Here is a 10,986-nt window from a genome sequence, read left to right as displayed (position 1 = left end):
GGAATCCATGATACACTTTCATACGACTTCAGAATATGCATGTCCGCACGTTTTTGTTGCATTGCACCATACCTGTATAGCCTGCGTAAAATCAAATTCTGCTAGAGCTGGACCTTCAGTTGAAATTCGCATAAGAGCATCCAAGTTCTTAGTTTCCAATCTATTTCTCAACTTGTTTGAAATGATGTTTTGAATGCTGAATCCCCTTTCACAAATAGCTATGCTATTGCATTGCAACATTGCAATTTCTACAACTCGAAGAAGCATGGGATATTTCTCACGTAGCACTTCATTTCTACCAATAAAGCACCACGTATCTTTCAACACTTTGCCTTTCCAATCTCGTGCTGCTTGTATTTTAAAAATATGATATTCCCTCTTCAATGCTCTACCATCAATCAAGCATTCTACATGTGTGCCATCCACTAATATTGCATCATTTCCAAACTGTTGTACCAACACTCCTAGTTCATTTCCTCCATAGCTTTTCAACTCTTGAGTTGAAGGAAATGTGGAGGGTGCAAGGATTTTAAAGTCTCCAACACATGATTTTTAAAAAACCAAGATTGCAAGTTACTTTTGATGTCATTACAAAAAGCACGTTGAAGTTCAAGAGTTGAATCAATGAGATCGCTGCCAATAACACACCTATCATTTTTTTTCCATAATACATATCTCCTTTCCTGGCCAAAAATTAGAAGGGATTTTGCTTGGAAAAATCAATGCCAGACTCTAGTGCTAAACATATCGAAGCTTTGGCAAGGTAGGACTTACTGGAAAGGAGTAACCTTTTTGATATATTGCAGAGAATTTTGCCTAGTGGGCAATTCAGACTTTTTCCCAATTCTACTCCTTCTTGATGTAAGGTGGGAAGTTCAACCTTTTCCCCAATTCAGCTCAACCTAGTGGGCAATTCAACCTTTTTCCTAATTCAGCTTAGCCTGGTGGGAAGTTCATCCTTTTTCCCAATGCCACTCCTTCTAACATTGAGGACATTTTTAGAAATTTTAATGTAAGGTGGAATTTACAAGACAACAGGAACAATGTAATGAAAGATTTAGAAAACTATGAAAACTAAGATACTTGAGAAAATGTCTTGCTTAACTTGGCTCATTAATTACAAAGTTGTGTGGACTAATGCAAGAGGATTCAATATAGGGAGAGGTGATGAAAGATGAAGGAGGTGTACTGGGTTAACTAAAGACATTTTTCACCTCCTCATTCATTGCCCCCATGCTAGAAAAAAGTTTTCAAATGCATTCATATTGCAATAGGGGAACCAATAAATTGGAAAGCCATTCTACTAGGAGATGCCTTTAGGACTATAAACAAAAAATTTGGATTCAAATCAGAGAACATACATTGTGATTCATCTGAATTTCTAGAAATAACTTTCAATTTAATTATGTTGTGATGAATACTGATGCCATTCTTATGTCTTAGTGGGACAAGAAAAAAGAAGACTTGATTTAAGCTCAAGGAATCCGTGTGTACGAGTTCGTGCAATGAATAAGAGCTTAGAGTTGATATCCCTAATGAAACTAACACTACGGTGTTTGATGGGCAAGGTACAATGCTGTTTGAAGCATCGTACTCTCGCTTTGGGGGGTCAAGTCCTAGCATTCTACCAAACTTTAGGTGCATGTGTTAAACACTCAAAAAGGTCGCTCCAGTCAGAATTAGTCACATTACACTTTTGGGCTTCAAGCAACGATCGTCATTGCATTAGCCTTTAAGTAGTGACTTTAGAAGTTGTTGTGTTTTCCAGCTCACTCTTTGTAGAGTTAAGTATATTAATTATGAAGGGATGCACCAAATAGAGGACTAAGTCACTTTTGGGATAGACAAAACTAATATGCAAGTAGGGAAAAATAAGAGAAGCTCAAACTCTCTTATGTAGATCCTATTTTGAAATAAACTTGATCATTTGAATCATATATATAAATCTTATCTAGTATTTAGGAGTGAATATTGACTTTAAAGACTCTAAAATTTTGAATTTTAAGGGTGGTATTAACTTCAAGTTGCAAGATTCAAAAGTAACTTACTGGACAAGTTAAACCCTAAACCCTGATTTTATGGTATAAAATTAAAAAAAAACAAAATGTGCAAGCATTTGTGAGAAACCCTCACATGCTAGTAGTAATTTGAAAAAAAATCAAAATAGGAACAAGAACATGTCATTAATATGTCTTCCAAAAACAATGCTTTGTGCTATACCTCAAGATGGCGGAGCAACTATCCAATCATCTTGCCTCATCCCAACATAATTGGATGGTTATAGACATGGCCATCTACCAATGGAAATAGGCGTGAGATGGCAAGTTGCCTTTTCCCGAGTAAGCATCTATCTGCACTATCATTTGCGACATCATTCTCTATACAAGAATGTCGATAGTTCACACATACTAGTGCAGTAGCTAGTGATACTTACATGTGCACTTAAGAAGATTCTTTGTTTGGATCTACAAAGTAAAGAACACCTAGCTAGGTTAGACAAACCTAATGTATGTAACATAAGTTTAGTTAACTATATTGAAAGTAAAGTATTACAAATTATAATGCAATGCATGCTATAATATGCCATGAATTGAGGCTTGCTAGTAACTAGACAAGTGTGGTCCATAACGATCTCTACCATGTAGTTTGCGGGTTGATGAAAGCTGGCAATTGTGAGCTACACAACCACCTAGACTTTCAATGAGCTATTATCAAGTGGCAAAAGCGATCCACAATGTACTAACCAAACTCAAGTATTTCTCTTTTTTGAATAAATCACTATTAACTATAATATATTATCTAATATTTTACATCCATGTGCAAGTAGTTACGGGTCGACATATGCGGACCCCCCACTGGCACAATATGTGCCATACATATTTTGTATCCATATGCGAGTAGTTATGAGTGATCATACATGGACTCTCCACTGGCATGTAGATACTTTCTTTCAAAAACATCAATTTTTTTAACTATTTTTAAAATGATTATAGCTTATCACTACTAAACATGTGATTTCTTTACATATAGCTTATGACTTTTAAAACAAATTATTTGCTTTATGAAAACAATCCTTTAAAATCTCAAATGATAAATTGTAAACTAGGAGTTTTGCTTTCATCCATTTTGCATCCTAGTGTGGGTAGATATGAGCTAGCTTGAGCGAGCCCACCACTGACACTTGGACACTTTTTAAAAGGATACAAAACTTTAAAAAAAAATTGTAAGCTTTGTTTAACCTTTTTGCTTGTCCTTCTTTGTGTTTTTTGAGACTCCAAGTAGAGCTAGAATCTCAGAAATGCAAACAGTATGAGGTGGGCGCCCATTATATATAAGAAATGGTACTACACGGTTGATTAACCATACCACCGATACTGAACTAAAGCCCACATGGTATATAAGCCTTATCGGGAGATATATATTGTACCGTGTGGTATGCTCTTACACCATGAGGTGTTGTTACCTGGTTACCGCATGGTGAGTCCTTTTATCATGCAGTAACCTGTTGTAGCGGGTATCGGAAAAATTCATGAGTAGAGTGGCTTAAATCGCTCTAAGGAGCCAAAAAAAAAGTATGAAATGTATTAATTCACCAATTTAAAATGGCCATTTTAAATCCCTCCCCAATCCCTGAACTAATGGGATTTCCAAGGCCCAGGGGAGGTACATTTTAATTGGTAATTTTTCTTCATGTCAGCATTGCATGATGTTCTCTCATAGACAATGATGATGTTTCCCATCATGCACTCGATGCAATCATCTTTAGAAGAAGTGCCACAAATCATACGACATAAATTGTCTATTGTCCGACCCAAAACTTGATGATAGAATATTCTCAAACACATTTTTAAAATCATAATAGTACTAAATTACTAATAGGACTTCTACTCTAAGAAATGCTAGATTATCACAATCCATATGTTCAAATATCTCTTTGAGTTCGATGTAAACCAAGTATTCAACTGAAAATGATTTTTTAAAGTGAATAATATGATCATTGATCCTATTAACATAAGATACATTTTATTGACTTGGGACCCTATTAACAACATTTAAGCTACCATGCTTGCTTGTGGGCACAAAAAAATTGCTTTTGTTTTAAAAAACGGATGTTTTATTTTCCACACGAGGTAACTAAATGGACCACTTGTATAATATACCTGCATTTTAAATGGCATTGCACTATGTCCTATTACATGGCTTGATATTCCTTGCACATGTTCATAAATCATAATCATGCCTAAATATCGATGAGCAAGAAAGGTCAAGGTTGTTTGAGTATATCCAAGTCCATTAAGTACACTGGTACGTCTATGAGGAACATCGGATAGTACATCATGTATCACTGCACTCAAAACATGAGCATGAGATTAAACAATTTTTGGAATGAAAATATTACATGCATTAGGTATCGCCATCTGTGAGGACAAAAGGGCAATAGATAGTTTGTAATTGCCATCATGATTGAAGAGTGTGTTTGTTCCCTTGGTTACATAAACATGATTGACCATTTGATCCATTGTAGGCAATGCCATAATAGTGTCCAGGGAACATTCATTGGCCCTAGTGCTCCAAAATTTTTTTTTGAACCATGTCATATAAAGACGAGATTTTAGTCCAATCGGTATCTTGAAAAAGCATCCTAGAATTTAAACACAAGCTTTCACATGGTTGGGATTTAAAGGGTAATCTTTGTTTCCAACCATGAATTTAAAGACTATTTCACATGGCTGGGATTCAAAGGAGAGTCATTGTTTTCAACTAGTAATTTTAAGGCAATATTTCACATTTCTAAGATAATGAGAAATTCAATTATTCACAAGTAATTATAAAATGCTATAGCTAGACAATGAATATTTTTATAGTCCTAATTTTTAATCTATGAATTTCCAATGGCAAAACCTAAAGACTAAAAATAGATTTGCATCTCTTTTTATGTCAAAGAACTTGTATTATAGAATAAGAAACATAAAAGGATAGTTACATGCATTTTTTAGAAAGAAAAAGATCAAACTCTTAGGACTTTATGTACATGGGCATAAGCATGCTTGAAAAACCTACTTTTGATTGACCATAAAGGCTATTTGTTTGAAATCTCTCCATAGATTTGCATCACTAGCACTCTCTTTTCCTCTCATAACTGTGAATTTTGACAGCTTTTCTTCCCATATATAAGGCATTTTAGCATCAACCAACCTTTGATGCGACATGTTACTGATATAAGAAAAATCTAATCAACTATGGGCAAAGAACTAGGAAGAGAGGGGCCATTATGCAATTTTGTCAAACCACTAGGCCTACAAAACATTCACATAAGGATGCAAGGCTGAAGCCTAAAATTCTATTTTTAGAAGCTATAATCATAGCTATAATAAACACCTCTCAAAACTCTGAGGCATGACGTATAACTTAAAATAATGCTTACTTTAGCAACTTTCAAGAAATGATAAAATCCAATTAAAATGAAAGTTGTGAAGTAAATGTGAACCATTCTTTCCAAAACTTTAATCAAGATATTGATTAACGAAAGGAATAAAGATTTTAGGTGAGCCTCATTTCTTACCTTATTCATGAACTTAAAATGCTCCTTGATATGATGCTCCAGATTCGTTCAACCCTACTAAAATAACGATTACATTAGACAAAATTATTAGTGATCTTTAGACTGTTTACACTACATTCAAAAAATTTGTATTAGTGATCTTTAGACAAAATTATAAGTGATGTTTAGACTGTTTACACTGCATTCAAAAACCTTGTACTCACATGCAGCCCATTGGTATTTCCATTGTTGCATAGCTCATGAGTTAATCTTCACGAATTCATCCCACCACTCCCACCTGCATTGCACACATGATATATTAATATGGCTTCAAAATGAGGCAAAACTAAAATTCGAGGCTGTATTATTTAAGACTCAGGCATATATATATATCATCAAGAAGCCTCTACACATGTTCCCAAGTAATATTATAGCTCTTATGTTCAAGAGATATCTTACCTACGATCTTCTATATCTTACTTACGAATCTTACAAGCTTTTGCATCTTACTAATGTGTGTAGGTCAGTTCTTCAAATTTGTAGGCGTTTTGATTAAAGATAGCATTTCAAGCCATCATCGATCAAATCCAAAAAAATCAGCTCTATAGAGTAGTGGGTAACAAATTTATGAGTTCTATCTATCTCCTTGCAATCAATGAAAACAAGAAGAAAGACTACTAGGAGAGAGGCAATGCTACATGCCCCCACATGGTGATGTAAGTTCTGAACGCACACCCTGCAACGCTTATCAACTCGTCGGATAGCATTTGGATCATTGAAGATGATTTCTTCTACTGTGTGTAGCAAGAGGGAAGATTTGTGAGTTCTAATGCTATAAAAGTTGCATGATTTTGTACTCTGAGCATCTCCATAGTTGAAGAACACAAAAATCAATCCCCTAGTCTAGAAAATGTGATTTGGTGCTAGCATTGCCTTCTCATTCCCATGGTATCACTTGAATATGCTATTCTAAAGTTTCTAAGTCCAAAACAACCGGTCATAGCATCACGCATTCTCACAATACCAATCGAGTGTGACATTCTAATTGCTCTATGCTCAAAACACCCTGTTAGAACATAAGTGGGTGATGCACTTTCAAAAAACATTTGCAAATGCCAAGATCTACCGCTATCATGCATGCTTGCTAGAGTGTAAGTATCAAGCCAAGATGTTTCCTCTCGACTTATAATGATTAACGATCATCACAGGGAGACAAGGTGTAGGGCAAAAGGCACTACAATTGACAATCAACAACTAGAATACTGATATCTTTGAGATTCAGTAAGCTATGAACAACCAAATAGCAAGTTCCACCATCCAAGGTGATTCGCGAATGTTGGAAGTTCTATCCTAGGGTGATTTCAACTTCACTTCAGGCCTCTCAAAAATTTAATGATCCAAATCCCCAAACATCATAGAGTGCTAGCTTCTACCTAATGGCGGGTCTCTAGAAGACAAGGATTACGGAACGACCTTGCCAAACATCAATTGTATGCACTATGTTGGCCGATCGTTGCTCCTATATATATATATATAGACTTATAATGATAAACGATCATCACAGTGAGACATTGCCTTCTCATTCCCATGGTATCACTTCAGTATGCTCTTCTAAAGTTTCTAAGCACAAAACGATTGGTCATAGCATCACGCATTCTCACAATATCAATCGAGTGTGATATTCTAATTAATTGCTCTATGCTCAAAACACCCAGTTAGAATAAGTGGGCGGCGATGCAATTTCAAAAAAATTTGCAAATGCCAAGATCTACCGCTATCACGCATGCTTGCCAGATTGTAAGTATCACAAGCCAAGATGTTTCCTCTCGACTTATAATGATTAACGATCATCACAGTGAGACAAGGTGTAGGGCAAAAGGCACTACGATTGACAATAAACAACTAGAATATTGATATCTTTGAGATTCAGTAAGCTGTGAACAACCAAATAGCAAGTTCCACCATCCAGGGCGATTCGCGAATGTCGGAAGTTCTTTCCTAGGGTGAATTCAACTTCACTTGAGGCCTCTCAAAAATTTAATGATCCAAATCCCCAAACATCATAGAGTGCTAGCTTCTACCTAATGGCGCGCCTCTGGGAGACAAGGATTATGGAACGACCTTGCCAAACATCAATTGTATGCACTATGTTGGCCGATCGTTGCTTCTATATATATATATAGACCAGGCACATTTTTAAAGAGACTAGGCAGTAACATCCAATGATATGTATGTCGATAGTCATAGATTGGGCTTGTACACTCGAGTATATGAGAGCTGAGTCATCTAGGCTGTTGGGATTCGCCGCTAAAACATGGGGCTCATGGAAGAGTACTTAACAATGCAGCAGAAAGTGGCCCAGTTTTGTAAATTTGCAACCAAGTTACAACAATTTGCAATGGCAAAAATCGGGATTGCAGCTTTATAGAGTGGTGGGATATGCTGATATCCTCAAAGCAATATAATGTGTGAATGAACAAAACCTTGACTTCTGCCGATGGAAGGAGAACTGCATCACAAAGAACAACCCGATCACAAGAAAAAGCATAAGAAGTCGTACTCGCACTATGGAATGAAAAAAGGCAATTGCAACAGTTCCAAAGTCCAATTTGGGTGAATTCGCCAACTAAGAGGAGTCTAAGAAGGACCCTGTGGGAATGTGAAGCGACTTCCAAAGCAGAGTATCGAAAGGGAGCACGAGAGGAGGGAATGAGAGTGCGCAGAGGAGGGTGTAGCATCTAGGAAAGGGGTGGCTGAGTTGGGTATATTTCGAAGGAGGGTGTGGTTCAGCTCATGCGAAGTGGCCAAGTATGCTTCTACATAGGAGGTCCAAGGAGCTCGGAAACAATGCTCCACGAGGGAAAGTTCAAAGGAAGATGAAAATACATATTTGCGAGGATGTTAAAGTTACCTCGTGTAGTGCTAAATGTAATGGCATGCCGACTCCCGAGTATAATATAGAATTATTATGGAAGATTTAGTTGAAACGGAGTCTGTCTCAAAGCCACGGGTTTGGCACTAGTCAACCTTGAATTTAAAGATTCTACCCGAGTATAATATTATATAGAATTATATTGTTTTACTATGTATTACATAATACTCTTGTAAAATCAACCTTGAATTTAAAGATTCTACCCCTTTTAACTACGCTCTATTTTTATACTACCTTGCGAATGGAGTACAACTTATGATTTAAGCCCTTAATTGAAAAAGTCATATCATTTTGATGGTTGACCATCCCGTGCAGGGAACACTCGTTGGCCCACAGTTGCGTCCACAAGAGGAAGGAGCAAGGCCGGCAGAGCGATAAGAGGAGGAGACTTGGCTTTTATTTTCGCTCACACGTTTGCGTGGAACGACTCAGTCCTCCCTTGGGCTCCATTTGGATGTTGAAGCTGCTCATAAAAGCCTCCCCGCTCCTCCCAAACCTCATATCCTGCTTCCCTTTCTTCTACGTTGTGTCCTCCATTTCGTTTTTGAAGCGCTGCTCATAAAAGTCTCATTCTGCTTCCATTTCTTCTCCGACTCTACCTCAGCACAGCTCATCCTTCCTCGCCATGGCCTCCTCCTCGTGCACAATATTGCTGGTCTTGTTTTGTTGCTTTGCAGCCTCCATGGCTTCTGATTCTGACCCCCTCCAGGACTTCTGTGTGGCGCTCCCTGCCGCCCAGAACTCCAATATCGCCCTCAACGGTCTACTTTGCAAGACCCCCGCCCAAGTCACCGCAGCAGACTTCCGGTCCCCCTTCCTCCGCAACCCCGGCAACACCTCCAACCACCTTGGCTCCGCCGTCCAGCTCGCTTCTGCCCTCACCTTCCCCGCCCTCAACACCCAGGGCCTCTCCGTGGCTCGCATCGACTTCGCTCCCAAAGGTGGCCTCAACCCACCCCACGTCCACCCCCGCGCTTCCGAGGTCCTCTTCGTCGCCCAGGGCCAGCTCGTCGTCGGCTTCGTTACCACCACCAACACTCTCTTCCAGCAGACCCTCTACGCCGGCGACCTCTTTGTTTTCCCCCGCGGCCTCGTCCACTTCCAGCTCAACGTGGGCGATCAACCGGCCGTTGCCATAGCCGCTCTGAACAGCCAGAATCCCGGGGTCTCTCAGGTAGCCAAGGCTCTCTTCGCAGCCGAGCCTCCGCTTCCTGAGCAAGTGCTGGAGACCGCATTTGGCATCAGCGAGGACGTGGTCAAGGGCTTGATCGCCGGAGTCAGCACCACTCTCTAGTCCAACGAAACGTTGTATACAGTGATCTATTTTGATCACATTTCATTGATTCATCAAAACTATTGGATTCACAACGCGTTATAATTTATCGTTCTACATCTTTTGGATTCCAATGTTCCAAGCGCTCTTCTTGCATGTCTACTTTGCTTGCAAAGTGGTTGGTTTTACGTCTCGCGTGCCATAGTGTGTGCCATTAACGGACCGAAACGACCAACCATTCCGACTAACAACCACAACATGTGCACAAATCGCAATAACAACCACTCGGGGCTTTCGGGGGCAGGGCACGCAAATATGCACAATCTCCGTCGTCCCTAAGTGCGTAATGTCAAAGATTGACAGAAGAAAGAAGCCCGATGTTTAATGTGACTGTGATGCAACAGATAAAATTTCAGCCTATGTATCTTCAAACATATAAGGCAAAATAATATTCACCATTGACATAAGAGTTCATCGAGGTGATGATTTTGAATTCAATACGAGAGAGCAAGAGCGAGACAGAAAGGCAAGGTAAAACGAACCCGAAGGACTTGTTCCAAGGGCTTCTTAGTACATAAATCTCAAGCAATTCTTTGCCTTTGTTCAAATCTTCAACGATCTTGTCCTCTTTCTTTTCTTGATCTCCACTGTTTGAGGGCTGGTGTCCTGCACCTATTAATGCGCCTCTGGCCGGGATTTCGCCTTGTTCTTCTCCTCTTCTAGGCTGGAGGGAGCCCCTTTGCAGGACAATGGGATCTGCAACATCTCCTTGAGTTTGGAGGAGGATTTGAAGGCCCTGCTTCGAGCGGAGCGTGGCTGGTTTGGGCCATCCCCAGCCTGATACCATGTGGAAGTTTAGAGACCTGCCATGTCTTCCAATATGCACAGAGATTGCGTGTAATAATTATTGTATTGATAGATTGGATGAGGAGATACATAGTTTGGCATCACCGCTTGATTATTCTAATGCATGACCTTAATCAGGTCTTAATTCCAACAAAACGAACCCGAAGGACTTGTTCCAAGGGCTTCTTAGTACATAAATCTCAAGCAAGGAAGCCACATTATGAAAAACCACACATAAGTGCCCTCAAATTGCTATATATGTAAATGGAGGTCCATAAAGAATGTAATGCCTAGCCCTCATCTTATTGAGTAAGAGTCATGCATAATCAATAACGAGTAGTATGACCCGTCTACGACAAGTTTGAGACTCGTTCCACTAGGTCTCAAAGTTGG

At 39.1% G+C, this 10,986-nt stretch overlaps 1 pseudogene; it reads left to right on the top strand.

Annotated features, from left to right (window-relative positions):
• Nucleotides 1-9,099: 9,099 nt before the first annotated feature.
• Nucleotides 9,100-9,768, top strand: LOC147879619 (germin-like protein 1-3 pseudogene; annotated as a pseudogene).
• Nucleotides 9,769-10,986: the final 1,218 nt, after the last annotated feature.

Source organism: Dipteris shenzhenensis, chromosome 33 (assembly GCF_047967505.1).
Source record: "Dipteris shenzhenensis isolate YYH24624 ecotype China chromosome 33, Dip_SZ_1.0, whole genome shotgun sequence".
NCBI lineage: Eukaryota > Viridiplantae > Streptophyta > Polypodiopsida > Gleicheniales > Dipteridaceae > Dipteris > Dipteris shenzhenensis.
The sequence above is the reverse complement of the archived record's forward strand: the minus strand, read 5'-3'. Positions and strand labels throughout refer to the sequence as shown.